Below are 16,757 nucleotides of genomic sequence, written 5' to 3' on the forward strand. Positions count from 1 at the left end.
GCCGACGTCGGGAACGGCCCCAGTAGGTCCATACCAATCTGCTGGAAAGGTCGGCAAGGTGGATCAATTGGCTGCAGAAGTCCCGCTGGCCTTGTCGGCGGTGTCTTGCGTCGCTGACAGTCCCGGCATGTCCTCGCATAACGAGTGACGTCGGTGGTAAGACGTGGCCAGTAGTACCTTTCTTGTATCCTCGCGAGCGTGCGGGAAACACCGAGGTGCCCTGCCGTCGGATCGTCGTGCAGGGCCTGCAGGAGTTCTGGTCGCAGAGCTGAAGGCACCACAAGGAGGTACTTAGCTCGAAGCGGTGAAAAGTTTTTCTTTTGTAGAAGACCGTTTCGTAGAAAGAACGACGCAAGTGCGCGCTTGAATACCTTCGGGAATTCGGCGGTCCTGCCTTCGAGGTATTCTATTAGGGCTTTAAGTTCCGGGTCGGCCCGCTGTCGTTCAGCGAAGTCGTCGGTAGTTATCGTTCCCAAGAAGTAGTCGTCATCCGAGTCGTCGGGCAGCGGTTGGTCGACAGGCGCACGAGAGAGACAGTCAGCGTCGGAGTGTTTTTTGCCGGACTTGTAAATGACAGTAATGTCATATTCTTGAAGTCTCAGGGTCCATCGTGCGAGGCGACCTGAAGGGTCCTTCAAGGTGGCTAGCCAACACAAGGCGTGGTGGTCGCTCACAACTTTGAAGGGCCTGCCGTAGAGGTAGGGGCGAAATTTTGACGTAGCCCAGATGATGGCGAGGCACTCCTTTTCTGTTGTGGAATAATTTGCTTCTGCTTTGGATAGCGATCAGCTGGCGTAACTAATAACCCTTTCAAGTCCGTCAGCCTTCTGCACAAGAACGGCGCCAAGACCTACGCTGCTTGCGTCAGTATGTATTTCTGTCTCGGCGAATTCGTCGAAATGGGCAAGTAACGGAGGCGTCTGGAGGCGATGTTTAAGCTCCTGGAAAGCGTGTTCCTGTGGCGTTTCCCACTTAAACTCCGAGTCGGCCTTGGTAAGGTTAGTGAGAGGATTGGCGATGCGGGCGAAGTTTTTTACGAACCGCCTATAATAGGCGCACAGGCCCAGAAATCGGCGAACGGCCTTCTTGTCAGTGGGCGGCGGGAAATCGGCGATGGCGGCTGTTTTCCGTGGATCGGGACGAACTCCAGACTTGCTGATAACGTGCCCCAGAAACAAGAGCTCCTCATACGCAAATCTGCACGTTCCATTTCACAAGTTTTTGTTATCGTTCCGAAGCACCGCACAATTCTCGGCGCAAGCCGCGCCTGCAGGTTTCTAGAGGGTTCCGGACTGTAGTAGATCATTTCGATAAGATCACGCCCACTGTGCGAACGGTAGAGATTGTTCTGGAACCTACGCCACCGCCAGCGATAACGCTAGAACATTCGACGGCAAGGGTATAAATGCCGACGCGCTTCGCTGCTTGTCAGTTGTTGATCGAAGGCCGACGCTGCGTTCGCCGCTATCAGTCCGAGACTGCTATCTGTGCGAGACTGCTGCTGTAATTGGACTTTCCTTTTACCGGGCACAGGTTCGCCCAAATAGACAGTTAAATCCCAACACGAAGTTTTGTGTCTTTGGCCTCGTCACGACCCCGTGACATCTGGTGGAGGTGCTGCTTCGTTCATGTACCGGACGCCCCCGTCAAGCCGTGAACCCAGTCCCCCTCGCGGAGAAGACACCGACGCCAACCAAGAGCAGCGAACGAGCCGCCGACAGCAAGGTCTCCCACCGGAGTACGGCCTGCTACAAGACAAGGCGCGGAAGACCAAGACCATGACCTCGACTGCAGCGACAATGACAACCGGAGCGTCCCAGCCCGCGATCGTCATTCATCAACCCAGGGAACCACCAACGTTCCATGGCTCATCGTACGAAGACCCGGAAACCTGGCTAGAAACATACGACCGTGTGGCCGCCCTCAACCACTGGGACAACGAAGAAAAGCTCCGTCGTGTGTACTTCTACCTGGAAGACACCGCAAGGACCTGGATAGAGAATCGGGAGTCCACGCTCCGAACGTGGGATGTCTTCTGCGGCGCATTTCTTCAAACGTTCGCAAGCGTCGCTCGCAAAGAGAGGGCCGCTGCTCTACTCGAGACCCGGGTTCAGCTACCAAACGAAAAGGTTGGAATTTTCACAGAGGAGATGACCCGCCTATTCCGTCACGCTGACCCAGACATGCCTGAGGAAAAGAAAGTTCGTTTCCTCATGCGAGGGGTCAAACAGGAGCTCTTCGCGGGACTAATGAGGAACCCACCGAACACCGTCCAAGAATTTGTATCCGAGGCGACCACCATCGAAAAAACGCTGGACATGCGCACCAGACAGTATAATCGTCGCCTGACTCCAGAATGCACTGCTGCTCAAGCCAGTGACTCCGACGACCTGCGTGAAACGATCCGAGCGATCGTGCGGGAAGAGCTGCGCAAACTGTTGCCTTCGGCGCAGCCTCAAGTGGATTCAATCGCCGACATTGTGCGAGAAGAAGTCCGGCAATCGCTTCGAATTCCCGAAACACCGCCGCCCGAGCCAGAAACTATGAGCTACGCCGCTGCAGTGCGCCACAGCGCTCCTCCCCGTCCACGCCAAAACGCCGCCCCGTCACACTTCCGTCGCCAGACGCCACCGCCGCCATCACCCCAACCGACGTCCTACCGTTCCCCAGCGGGCCAGCGCAGTGCACCGAGAAAAACGGACGTTTGGCGGGCACCTGACAACCGCCCGCTCTGCTACCACTGCGGCGAGGCCGGGCACACATACCGCCGTTGCCAGTACCGACAGATGGGACTGCGTGGCTTCGCCGTCAATGCACCGCGTCCGCAGCCAGGAGATCGGCCACGTGACATCGCCGACTACCTGGCAGGAACTCAATGGACACCACGAAGTCCTTCCCGTTCGCCGTCGCCCAGCCGCCGCATGTCACCACACCCCCGGCAGTACTCTGGCCCAACGCGGGGCCGGTCTCCTAGCCCGTATCCGGGAAACTAAGGGCAGCAACCGATGGAGGTGCGGTTGCTGTGCGACGAACTACCGAAGATCCTCCGACGACGACGCCGACGCGACGGAGCTTTTTGAACACAACCCCAACCAGGAAAAGCCCCGAAGGCAACAGCTCACTTACCGAAGGTGGCCGGACGACGCAACATGAAAGCAGCGGAACAAGCCGACGCAGCCGTGACCCGACGCCACGCCCTAACTGTAATGCGAGACGGCGAACTAGCGACCTCGACGTTCTTATCGACGGCCACAGTGTGACCGCTCTCGTCGATACTGGAGCCGACTATTCTGTCATCAGTGGGTCGTTCGCCGCGAAGTTAAAGAAAGTTGGGACAGCTTGGAAAGGCCCTGAAATCCGCACAGCCGGAGGTCATCTCGTAACGCCTGCAGGAATCTGCACAGCGAGAGTCACCATTAACGGCCGTATTTATCCTACAGACTTCGTAGTCCTACAGCGTTGCTCGAGAGATGTCATCCTTGGCATGGACTTCTTATGCCTCCATGGTGCTGTCATCAACCTAAAAACAAGGTCGATAACGTTATCCACAGAAGAAGCACTACCGCCGCGCACGCCGTCAGGACACCATGCCTTGAATGTGCTGGAAGAACAAGTCACCATTCCGCCTCGCTCAAGCGTCATTATTTCAGTCGGCGCTCCTAAATCACCTGACTTGGAAGGCATCGTTGAAGGCAGTCAGCATCTGTTGGTCACCCGAAATATTTGCGTCGCAAGAGGAATTGCAGAGCTGCGGGGAGGCAAAGCAACGGTTATGCTCACGAATTTCAGCAATGAGTAAAAACTTGTGAAATGGAACGTGGCAATATCTATGCTGCATCAGAATGAACGCCTCGTGTTGTCTACCATGGTGGAGCAGTGGTTATGCCCTGCTGCTGACCCAATGGTCGCGGTTTCAATTCCGACAACGGCGGTAATATTTCCATGGAGGCGAAATACTAGAGGACCCTATACAGACCCTGTGGGTGGCTCTTGTGTACACGCAAAAGGATAGCGCGTTATTATTGTGCCTAACAACTGTATCTGTGTAAGGAAGTCGTCCGTGATATCCCTCATCGACAGTAAACATGATGACTGAATTCATGTTATTCAAGTGATCCGTGAATGCTGGAAGGGTGTCTCTATTTATTAAGCTAAAGCAAGCGTCAACGTATATATAACGCACAAAAAACTGCCAGGCCTGCGCGGAAGGCACAGCGCAGTCACAGCAAAAGCTAGAAGAGCGGCCTTTCAGAGACTTTTCTGAACCCTCATTGGGTAACTGCTCTAAGCACACTTGCTGGGTACCAACTATGGGATTAATAATAATTTCTGGGTAGTATAGGCTGGCATTTGCAGCGCCATTTTTCCTTATTCTTTTTGATGCGTGGTGTCAACTAAACACTTGCAAAAAATATTTGTGCAAATTGTTCATGCAGTGGCTGACGACGATCAAAAATATGCCCGAAGTGGGTATGCTTCACATTTAATAGGTGTTGAGAAGAGGCTTTTGTAGTGGGTTGGAGAATCGGATGACCCACTGGTCACGCTGTTCGCATGGCATGATGCCTGGTTGTTCTTCTGCTCTTCTAAAACGCTTTAAACGCTTTATTACTCGTAATAACGCAATTCCTTTCCCGACATCAAGCCTACCTAAGGCAAGTTTGCGAACAAGTCTCAAGCACCGGCGTGGCTCAGTGGTAGAATACGGGACTCGCAGGCAGCGGACCCGGTTCCAAGCGCGACTGTATGCTTGGTACTAGGTTTTTTTCTTCATATTTTGTATTATAGTGGACACTGACACCGGTCAGGGTAGTGGCGCGCGTGACCCGAGTTTTTATCGCATAACAGCTTTCGCTGTAAAAGTTTTGGCTTCAGTAGGGTGTCTAGAATGAGGAGGTGTGAAAAGCGGCTGCGGAAACCGGTCGCCAAAGCGCACCGATACCGCTTGGGGCATTGCATGCACCGGCGCGGGTCGACAAATGAGGCTGTGGATATGAGATGGACCGGCTTTGAAGTGAGGGAAGCTCAGAGCAAAATGAGATTTTAAAAGAGGCTTAGGAAAATGAAGGAGAGTGCGGGGAAGGCTTGAAGGTATTTGTATAGAAAGAGCGTAGATACAACGTGAAGAAAAAGAACTAGGAGGCTCACCAGTAAAGATAGGCTGGCACTGTGGCTGATACGGCAACAAGGATCATTATACGAGAAATCAAAGAGGCGGAGAGGATTTGGTTGATGACAGTAATGGAAAAGAAGCCATATCTCCGTAACTATCGAAAGGGCCAAAACGAAATAAGGAGAAAAAAGTTTTGTGATAAATCATAGAAAAGCGTTTCACTGTTCGAAGTGAGGTTGGGTTCCATTACAACTTTTTGTGATAAAGCGTGATTCAGTAAAGAAGAAGAACAATGTGCATACTAAGGGGGCGTTAAGGAAATGATGGAACATGTTCCCATTGAATGTGGCGATATCCACTCAGGTATACGTGTGGGTATACAAGCCTACATGAGGCTTTGGGTTTCAGGGACAAACACGGAAAGCTAGACACGTGCGCGATAGGAGTAAGTAAGGGAGGGTAAAATATTGGTGGCAGAGCAATAGGTATAAATGACAGAAACAGTGGAGAAAGTGAGGTCATTCTGCCTGAAGAGGCAGAGAAATGGATTACAATTTTATATTTTTCTTTGTTTTAGTAACATCAATTTATTCCAAGTAGATAAGGCATGAGGCAAACAAAAAAAGAAATTTTTTTCTTGCGATCCTGGCGGCATACATGTCACTGCCCCGTTATGAAGGGGACGCTCATAGCATCCGTTCGTCCGGGTAGACTTGAAAAGGCGATATACGAGTGAGCGCGTGCTGCTGCTCTCGAAAAAACTCGCATTCATGCTGCGTGGTGGTCAGCCGGACGCATTAAAATCGTTTTGATTGAGTTAGTATAAGGCAGTACATGGCACGAAAGCCCTTTAAAACTCCGATCTCTGAAAATCATTCTATAGAAGGCCTATAAGTAAGACTCGACGCCAACTTTCATAAACTTAATAATATTTCAGTTATTCACGGTGGAGCTGCAGGCGCACTAAGAGACGCAAAGTCACTGTAAGGCTTCATAATATTTCGAACATATTAAATTCATTGGAACACGAGCAGAAAAGTCAATACCTCCACCCCGTTTCGCTGTTCTATTCACATAATATTGTGCAGGCCGCAATTGAATATTTCCTTAGCGTTCAGTTATCGATCTCCGAATGTAACAGTTTTAGCGGCGGGCAGTTACTGATTAACTTATTTGAGTCACGCATATAGAGCACAAAAATCATGCCCTCAGCAGCAGACTTGCGAACACTTTTTTTTTACAAAAGTACTTCATTTTCGCGGATTCCAAGTGTTCACAAAGATCATAACATTACTATTCACCTTTTCTATTATATTACGCTTGATTCACGCCTTTCAAAAATCAGAAAGGATCAGAAGCTTGAGCCAGATTGCCTCGCTGCGGGAGCCAAAATGGCATTTTAGTAAAACTCGTATTTATATCTCACATGTTATGAAGGATTCATTAGGCATGGTACTAGTACCATAATTATTCTTGCTAAGCTAGACGTAAGCCGGAGTGCTCATCTGACTTGGCACAAAAAAATGTTGATAGTGTACCTACCCCTTGAACTGTTTATGATGAATAATCATTGTCCTGCAGGCTACTTTTCCTACTAAACGTCTTAAACAAGGACGATTTTGATCCTTCGTCTAATCGAAGTTGTTACAATATACGCTTCGTCCAGGTCATTTATTTTCCCGAATAGTACATCTCCCGAAATTTCGGTCACTTTTCTTATTGATTGTTGCCATGACTATACATATGTATTCGCTCTCTATTCGTAGCGCTTTGTTTCACAATTCCTGCATTAGTTGAAGTCTAGATATACTTGTAGAGTTTATTTTGTATTCTCCGGGTATGAATTTCTGTCATACTTCTGCTTTGCCAACTTGTAACGGTGTCCGTTATTGGTCAATCTCTCTAGCATTTACTCCCGTGCTCCTCCTATTGAAAGAAAGGTAATAAAGCTTCGGATCAAAACAACTACTTCAGGGGAATTACTTATGTAACTACGAAACTTTGTCCAAGATGCCGGACGTACAAAACAGTAGCCTAGTGTTTATCCGAGAGTTTAATGTTATGGTTTATAACGTCGTGGCACACAGTAAATTTGTTGTAGATGCTTCAGCACCAACTTCTCCAAAAAAACATCATCATTTATCCGTCAACCATCTTAAAGTAATCCTGACAGCTTGCAGATACTTGCGGGCAACATACAACCCAAACCGAAGTATGAGTAAAATAATCCCTAAAAATTTAGCTCCCAGAAAAGTATATTTGCAGCGTTAATAATTTTTGCCCCTTTAACATACAGAGGTCCCGTGAAAATCGCAACTGTTATTATGCGAAGGCATTCAAGGTGAGGCTCGCATTCCCAGGTAGTTAACCATTTCTCCGTGACCTGTAAGCAGCAAAAGCAAATTTTATTTTCAAATCAGGCCTTATAAACAGCGCTACAATGCAGAGACAACTTGCTGGCCCGAGAACTGGCGCAATTCGGGCAACAACTATATTTCTACATAGTAACAAGTACGTTAATTACTAAATTGCCCAGAAAAGTAACGTTCTACTCAAGCAACGATGTTACTTGCAGTGCGTTACCTGCAACACTGGAAACGAATCAGGCGTTCTTGCACTCATCACGATTATTACAAAGTGTGAGATTCCTAACAACGTAGCTTGCGATATAATAGGGTGGCCCAACTGTGCACGATTTGTAAGCGACAGGCACCTCTATAGTGCATTTGGCGGAAGTCTTTCATTATATTTCTCGTCATATATCGTGTCATGCAGTGTTTATTCTAGACCGAAGAGCTACGGCTGAGCTGAGATATCAAATTTTGTACCAAGACATTGCGCCGACACTGGGTATTCTTTTCTGTCGTTTACATTGTTACGAAAGACGGCGACGCCAACACGGTTTCGAAGCGCTACTGCTTCGAACTCCGCCGGGAAGGTCACCAGCCGTTTAGTAGCGTATGTTTATCAGCTCGCGACTGCTTCTGCGCAGAGCTGATGGAGGAGCTGACGAGACGACGGTGAGTTAAAGAAGGTTTATGTACAGCATATATATACAGAGGCGTTACAAATTCAGCACTGGGGCCGACAGTTTAGAGACTAGAAGAGCCGAGCTCTCTTCTCTGACACATAGATCTGCTGCTCGCGACACGCCGCAGGGCTTCTTTTATATTGTCACGTTTCTTAAGACAAACTTGGTTTAATGGGTTCGTTGAATCGACTAGCCAAGCAGCAGCTCAGACAGATCGTCGTTGTTTTCTTTCACTCCTGAAGCTCAACCAAGCATATCATGTGGCAATAGTCCCCCCTTTGAAAGCATCGACTCGATGCTCGTAAAGAAAAAAAATAAAGGCTTACACACGCAGATACAGAGAACTAAAAGAGGGAGAGTGCCAGTACTCGCCGCGCAAATGAGGAAATTTCGCCAATGCTTGCGCCAAGCTCAAAAAGAAAAGGCATAAAAACACAGGAGAACACGAACAGCAGCAGCAGCACAATGTCACGGCTTGTCGCAACACGTGAACCACAAGGGCTACTGTGTGAAGTAGGGCTTCAGCCTAACGACATGCACGGTCTCGGGCCGAAGCTGTCGACGAGAAGACGCTGCGCCGTCCGGAAATACCTCGTAGGTAAGATCTGTGACACGTCTAAGAACCTTGTACGGTCCAAAATAACGGCTTAGGGGTTTTTCGGATAAGCCTGATCGCCGGACAGGGATCCACACCCACACTCGGTCCCCAGGGTGGTAGGTGACGTTTCGATGGCGGAGGTTGTAACGTCGTGCGTCTTCATCTTGTTGGTGACTGGTGTTTATGCGAGCTAGCTGACGAGCTTCTTCGGCGTATTGAGTGTATTGCTGAGCGTCTGGAGCGATTTCATAGCTTTGGTCACACGGAAGCATAGCATCGAGCATGGTTCGCACGTTGCGTCCGTAAACGAGTCGGAAAGGCGGAAATCGCGTTGTTTCTTGCGTTGCCGTATTATATGCAAACGTGATGTATGGAAGAATTTCGTCCCAGGTTTTGTGTTGTATGTCAACGTACATTGACATCATGTCCGCTATGGTCTTGTTAAGCCTCTCTGTCAGTCCATTCGATTGCGGGTGATAAGCCGTCGTTTTTCGATGACTTGTGCAGCTCAATTTAAAAATGTCCTCCATTACTCGTGCTGTAAATGACGTCCCTCTGTCCGTAATCACGCATGACGGGGCACCATGCCATAGGACGATTTGGTGCACGAAGAACTGAGCGACTTCAGAGGATGTGCCACGGGGTAACGCTTTTGTTTCAGCATAACGAGTAAGATAATCTGTCGCAACTATAATCTATTTGTTCCCAGAGGACGACAAAGCGAAGGGTCCAAGGAGGTCCATTCCCACGAGGTCAAATGGTGTCTGTGGTGGTGCGATCGGCTGGAGCAGGCCTGCGGGTCTCACAGGTGGAGTCTTGCGATGCTGGCACTCACGGCAGCCTTTCAGGTATCGATGTGCACTAGTTGATAGTCGCGGCCAGTAATACTGTTGGCGTACTCTGGCGAGAGTTCGCGAATAGCCCAAATGTCCTGACGTGGGCTCGTCGTGGCACGCAAGGAGGATCTCGTCCCGAATTTCGGTAGGAACAACGAGTAGGAAGGCTTTGTCGCTACCACGGGCGTTTTTCTTGTAAAGAATGCCTCTTCTTACACAAAAAGAGGACAGTTCGCGAGCAATGTGTCGAGGGACCTGAGAGTTCCGGCCTTCCAGGGAATTAATAGCTGGGCGTAATTCGTCGTCTGCCCGCTGTTTTGACATAAATTCGGAATTGCTGACTGCTCCGAGAAAGGCATCTTCATCCTCAGAGCCCCTGACAGCGTGCCCCACAGGCGCTCGAGAAAGCGCGTCGGCATCTTCATGTTTGCGCCCTGACCTGTACACAATCGTAATATCGAACTCCTGCAAACGCAAACTCCACCGAGCGAGATGGCCGGATGGATCTCTGAGATTTGTCAGCCAGCAGAGCGAGGGGTGGTCAGTCACCACTTTGAAGGGACGACCGTAGAGGTAGGGCCGAAACTTGGTCGTCGCCCACACGACTGCGAGGCATTCTTTTTCCGATGTAGAATAGTTGGTCTCGGCTCGAGAAAGAGTACGACTGGCGTAAGCTATTACATGTTCAACGCCACCGTGTCGTTGTATAAGGACAGCGCCAAGTCCGACGTTGCTGGCATCTGTATGAATTTCTGTAGCAGCGTCCTCATCAAAATGTGCAAGAACAGGGGCTGTTTGCATTCTCTGCCGTAGCTCTATGAACGCTGCATCTTGTTCTGCGCTCCAAGTAAAAGGCACGTCATCTCGAGTGAGTCACGTAAGAGGTTCAGCTATCTTCGAGAAGTTGGCGATAAATCGGTGATAATACGCGCACAAGCTGAGGAAACGGCGTGCTGCTCTTTTATCTGATGGAACAGGGAAGGCGGTGACAGCAGCAGTTTTGTCTGGATCTGGTCGCACTCCATCCGCACTAATGACATGTCCCAGAAATTTCAGCTCTTCGTAGCCGAAATGACATTTTTGGGGTTTCAGCGTGAGTTTAGCTGTGCGAATGGCGTCCAGAACCTTACTCAGACGCTTCAGGTGTTCTTCGAAGCTCTCGGAAAAGATGACCACATCATCGAGGTAGGCAAGGCAGCTTTCCCACTTCAAGCCAGCGAGAACTGTGTCCATCATCCTCTGAAAAGGAGCTGGGGTAGAACAGAGGCCGAAGGGAAGAACACGGAATTCGTAAAGTCCGTCTGGAGTCACAAACGCGGTTTTTTCTCGGTCACTTCAGTTTGCCAATAGCCACTCTTTAGATCGATGGACGAAAAATACTTCGCGCGTCGTAATCTGTCGAGAGAGTCTTCGACCCGTGGAAGCGGGTAAACGTCTTTTTTCGTGACGCTATTAAGCTTCCTGTAGTCAATACAAAATCGCAGCGTACCATCTTTTTCTTCACTAGAACGACTGGCGAGGACCAAGGGCTGTTGGATGGTTGAATAATCCCGTCATCAAGCATATCTTTTACTTGTGTCTGAATAGGCGCACGTTCTTTGGAAGAAACGCAATAAGGCTGCTGCCAGATGGGGCGGACGTCATCGTCGGTAATAATTCGATGCTTGGTGAGGTGTGTTTGCGGACTTTGGAAGAAGAGGCGAAGCAAGACCGAAACTCCCTTAAAAGGTCATGAAGTGCAATCTTTCTTTTGTCTGACAGCGTCGAATTAATGTCGATGTGGTATAGAAATTCTTCATTCTCATGCGTTTCTTCGGACGCGAAGCACTCCGTGACGTCGGCGACAGGGTCTCCATAGGCTACGGTGGTTCCGCGGAAAAGATGCCGGTGCTCGTAGTTGAAGTTCGTAACTAGTATTTGCGACTGTCCGTTACAGACACGCACAACACTTCGGGCGGCACATACACCTTTGGGTAGCAGAAGTGATAGGTTGCTTTCAGCCACCACGTCACCGTCCCGGAGGTCTTCACAAATGACTTCGATGGGAACAGTCGCTCGAGGTGGCAGCGTCACACTGTCGTCAGCAACACGCAGCGCAGGTCTACGGCAGTTATCAGCGTCTCGATCTGTTGGGCCTTGAGTCGAGAAGGTCACATTGCGCTCACGAAGATTTACGATGGCACCGTAATCCCGAAGGAAGTCCATGCCGATAATCAGCTGACGTGAACAGTCGCGCAGAACGAGGCAGCTGAGCACAAACGTTGACGCACGAATTTTCACTCTTGCCATACAGCGACCCAGTGGTGTTACAACGTGTCATCCAGCAGTTCGAATTCGCGTTTCAATCCACGGCGTAATCACTTTCCTCAGATCTTTTGCTAGCCTCCCCCTGATAATCGAATAGTCTGCACCAGTGTCTATCAACGCATTGACCTGAAAACCATCAATCAGCACAGGTATGTCAAGTGACACGCGGTCACTGGGTTCAGATGTGGATTTCGGCGTTTCCTCGGTACTGCGATTATTCTCTGATTGAATGTCTTCCGTGTTGCGTGCAAGCGTTGATGGGAGGTCTTCCGCACTTTGAGTCCCAGCGACCTTGCCCCCCGAAGGCCGCTGCCTTCAGTTTTCCCGACGAGGGCTCGGAGAGCGTTCCCGTGCCGTCACCTCGAAACGTGACCCAGTGGCTGCGGGTCTCCTCGGAGATGGTGACCGCGATTGCCGTCGTGTAAAGGGTGCACGCTGTTGCGCGAGATACTCTTCGATATCCCTCGGCGTTTGACCAATTTGGGGACGAGGTGAATTGACGGAAAATCCACGCAGGCCAAGTTGACGGTATGAGCATTCGCGGTAACTGTGACCAGCCTCACCGCAATGATAGCAGAGGGGTCGTCTGTCCGGCGTACGCCAGAGATCAGACTTGCGCGTCGGTGCACGGCGACCATCAATGTCCAAACCAGCGTGCGCCGACTGAATCGCGACTAACGGCATCATTGTCTGGATCGGGTCGTATGGCACTGTCTGAAGCGGAACGTGCGGCACTGTCTGGATCGGGACGTGCGGCACTGGCTGGGTCGGGACTCCTTGACCAGAACGAGGCGTGGCACATCGCAAGGCTTCCGCGTACTTACGACGGCGACTGTCAGTAGACACAGGAGCCGTTTCCGGATCAACCGACATCGGCGGAAAACGATGGGCGTGCAACACCTGTTGGACCTCGTCACGGATGACACTGGTGATAGAACCAACATCGATTTGCCTTGTCCCGTACATCTTTTCCATTTCTTCCCGGACGACAGATCGGATGATCTCGCGAATCCGTTCGGGGCTCTTGCTCCCAGGGGTGGCGAAAATTTAGGGAGTTGAGGCAGCATTCACTTGACGGTCAAACAGGGCAGACCGTTGGTGTAGTACTTGCTCCATTGTTGCCGCTTCAGTAAGGAACTCAGCAACACTCTTGGGGGGACTACGCACCAAACCAGCAAAAAGTTGTTGTTTCACACCACGCACGAGGTGGCGCAACTTTTTTTCTTGTGCCATAGCAGGATCCGCTCGCTTGAAAAGCCGTGTCATGTCCTCAACGTACATCGAGACGGTCTCCTTTGGCATCTGGATGCGTGATTGTAGTGCACGCTCTGCCCATTCGTGGCGGTCGGGACTCCTGTAGGTCTCCAGAAGGCAACGCTGGAACTCGCGCCAAGATGTCAGAACATCATCCCTGTTAAAAAACCACGTCTTGGCACCGTCTTTTAAGCAAGTGTACACGTGCCGGTGCTTCGGGGCATCATCGCAGTAATTTATCGCTGCGACACGTTCGAACTCAATCAGCCAGTCGTCAACATCTTCGTGCTGCTCTCCATGAAAGGGGCTAGGCATGAGCGGGTTCTGGACGGTGCAGAATTTTGGCTTGGAAGGTGTCGGAGCTCGCACGGGATCTTGTGTCGAAGTCGTAGTCGCTGCGTCAGTGGTTGGTGTCTCAGGTAGTAGGCCTCGTTGGCGGCGGCTTACTCTGTGAACAGGAGTGTCCAAGGGTGCAGGGCTTGTGTTCCGGGTGCTGGGTGGGGTCTTGGGCATCGGGTGGATCGTGAGACGTTGTACCCAGCACCTCTACCAGTCTTGTCACGTTTCTTAAGACAAACTTGGTTTAATGGGTTCGTTGAGTCGACTAGCCAAGCATCAGCTCAGACAGATCGTCGTTGTCTTCTTTCACTCCTGGATCTCAACCAAGCATATCATGTGGCAATTCCTGGATCTCAACCAAGCATATCATGTGGCAATATGCACCGGGAGGATTCTTTGAGTAACCAAATGTCCAACCGGAAGCGCCGCTGGCCGTGAGGTCAGAATCTTCCAATGGGGTCGCCGATGGGCCGCGTAATTCTCAATGAATCCGGAGCCACTGCACGTGGCTGCACCCAAGGACGAGTGACGTCACCACGCATTGCGTAACACTCGCCAGACAGGAAGGCGCCTAATGCTGCAACGAGGTTGTTGGCTGAGGTGGCTCGCTGTGCATCGCATGACAGAAAGGTGCCGCCGCGTGATGACGCTGTTGAGTTGTTCGCGTCAGGCGGGCTCACGTGCTGGCCTGACGCAGATTGCCTTTTTCAGAGGCATGGACGTTCAATGTGGGCTCGCAGGCATAACAACATCTTCAGGCATTTCAGAAAACCCAGTGCAAGCACTGATTGACGAAGTACTTGTAAAGCAGCGAGCGCCTGTGAAGAAAATAACAGTGCACCGAATCAAAAGCCTGTGAAGTGCGCGACTCACTACATGGATGGATGGATGGATGGATGGATGGATGGATGGATGGATGGATGGATGGATGGATGGATGGATGGATGGATGGATGGATGGATGGATGGATGGATGGATGGATGGATGGATGGATGGATGGATGGATGGATGGACAGACAGACGGACGGAAGTTGAGGATTCGTACTTTGCACAGAAGGGTTTCATTTCACTCGTGCCTTGACTTTTGCCACAAATCAGATAACCTCCTTCTGGTTAATTGTACCCGCTTAATGTCTATTTTGCAATCCCTGTCCCTAAACCCTAATGCTTTGAAGAACTCTGCGCCATCATCTTGAACTATAGGGTGAATCCCTTCACAGAACATTATCAAGTGTGTGGCAGTTTCTTCTTCCTCTCCACACGCACTGCATACTGTATCTACCCCTTCGTATTTGGCCCGATATGTCTTGGTTCGCATTAGTCCCGTCCTGGCCTCAAACAGTAGAGAACTACCCCGAGTATTATTATAGATCCTTTCCTTGGCAATTTCCTGCTTAAACGTTCGACACATCTCTAGTGCGAACTTCTTAATCTTGCCAATTCTCCACATATCGGTCTCCGCTTTCTTCACCTTCTTCTTAACCGATAATTCTTTTTGGTTTGGCCACCTGCTGTTTTCAATGTATTTACCAGTCAATTTTCTGGTTCGCTTCCGCCATTTTGTATCGACATTATTCATGTACAAGTAGCTGAATACCTTCCTAGCCAAACGCTCCTCCCCCATTTCTCTCAATCGCTTCTCAAATTTTATCTTGCTGCTAGCTTCCCTGCCCTCAAATGATGTCCATTCCATATCACCTTGTAATCCCTGATTTGGTGTATTCCCGTGAGCTCCTAAGGCAAGCCTACATATTCTACATTGCTTAATTTCTAATCCCTCTTGAACTTCCGATCTCATGCAAAAGACTGCATTGCCGAACGTCGGACCATATTACTCTCACAACATCATGCCTATTGTAATTCCGCAGTGCCCTGTTTTTCATTACCGCTGCATTCCTGTTATTTTTAGTCGTCACGTATGTTTCGTGTTCCCTAAGGTACTCGGCCCCGTTGCTTATCTATACGCCCAGATATTTGTATTTATCTCTTATCTCTAGCGTGACCTTCTATATTCTAAGCTCACTACCTTCATTGTCATTAAAAACCGTGACTGCTGATTTTTTTCTTTCTGAATCTGAAATCTAACCTATCTCCCTCATTACCGCAGATGTCCACCAATATCTGCAAATCTTCCTTGTTGTCAGCCGTTAGTACTATATTATCGGCGTACATCAATGCTGGTAGTGCCTGTTCAATGAGTTTTCCTTGTTTCACGAAAGAGAGGTTGAAGCCCAGTTCATTTTTCTCTAATTTCGCCTCTAATCCTTGTAGGTACATCATGAACAATAAGCGTGACCGGGGACACCTGTGCTGAAGCCCCGTTTTACCTCTGCAGACTTGGATACCTGTTTTTCCCAATTTATAACTACCTTATTACCTTTATAGATATCCTTTAAAAGATTAGTGACTACATCTTCCACACCTAGTGTGTCTAGTATTCCCCACAATTCATCTTGAACCACGCTATCGTACGCTCCCTTGATATGCAAAAATGCTAGCCACAGAGACCCGTGTTCCTTTTCTGCTATTTCGATGCACTGCGTCAGTGAGAACAGATTGTCTTCCAACCTCCTGTGTTTCCGAAACCCATTCTGCAGTTACTCCAGCACACCCTAATCATCTATCCGTGCCTGCACTCTTTCCTTTATAATCTACATCGCCAGCCGATTAGATTACTGATGTCCCTGTTATAGGATGGTAGTTGTTTATGTCAGCTTTGTCCCCCTTTCCTTTATAAATCATGCTCATACTGCTAAGTTTCCATCCATCGGGAACTTCTCCATCGATTATTATTTTGTTCACTACCTCTCTCAAAGCCTGCTTAGATTTCGGACCTAATGTCTTCATCAGCATAACTGGAATGTCATCTGGGCCTGTTGATGTACTAACTACTAGGAACCCTTTTCTCTGCCCTTTCCCACTATCGTTGTGAAAATGGAGCCATTGCGCCGCTTGATTCATCCCTGTCTATTGTGGTGCATAAAGCACCTATTTGTTAAAACTTTTCTGTCACCTTTGTTCTTATATACTCAATAGCTTCGTCCCCTTCTATCTTAGCACCTTGAGCTGTAGTTATAAACCTCTGCTACAGGCTCGTCTCATTTCTTAGGGAGTTTAGATGGTTCCAAAATTTAGCAGCTGCCTTTCTATCTTTTTTATGTACTTCTGCCAGCAACTGAGCTCCCTTTCTTCTAATCTTTTCATTGATCAGAAGGAATGCATCCCTTCTACAGCTTAGAAAAATTTAGCAGTTTCTTTCAACATCATCTGCCTGTTCAC

The 16,757-nt window shown here is 49.4% G+C and overlaps 1 protein-coding gene across 1 annotated transcript in view; it reads right to left on the reverse strand.

Moving 5' to 3' along the window:
- The window catches only part of LOC119163097 (astacin-like metalloprotease toxin 5), a 71,357-nt gene that overhangs the window by 44,422 nt on the left and 10,178 nt on the right, over positions 1-16,757 (reverse strand). The window lies entirely within an intron of this gene.

This window comes from Rhipicephalus microplus, chromosome 9 (assembly GCF_043290135.1).
Source record: "Rhipicephalus microplus isolate Deutch F79 chromosome 9, USDA_Rmic, whole genome shotgun sequence".
NCBI lineage: Eukaryota > Metazoa > Arthropoda > Arachnida > Ixodida > Ixodidae > Rhipicephalus > Rhipicephalus microplus.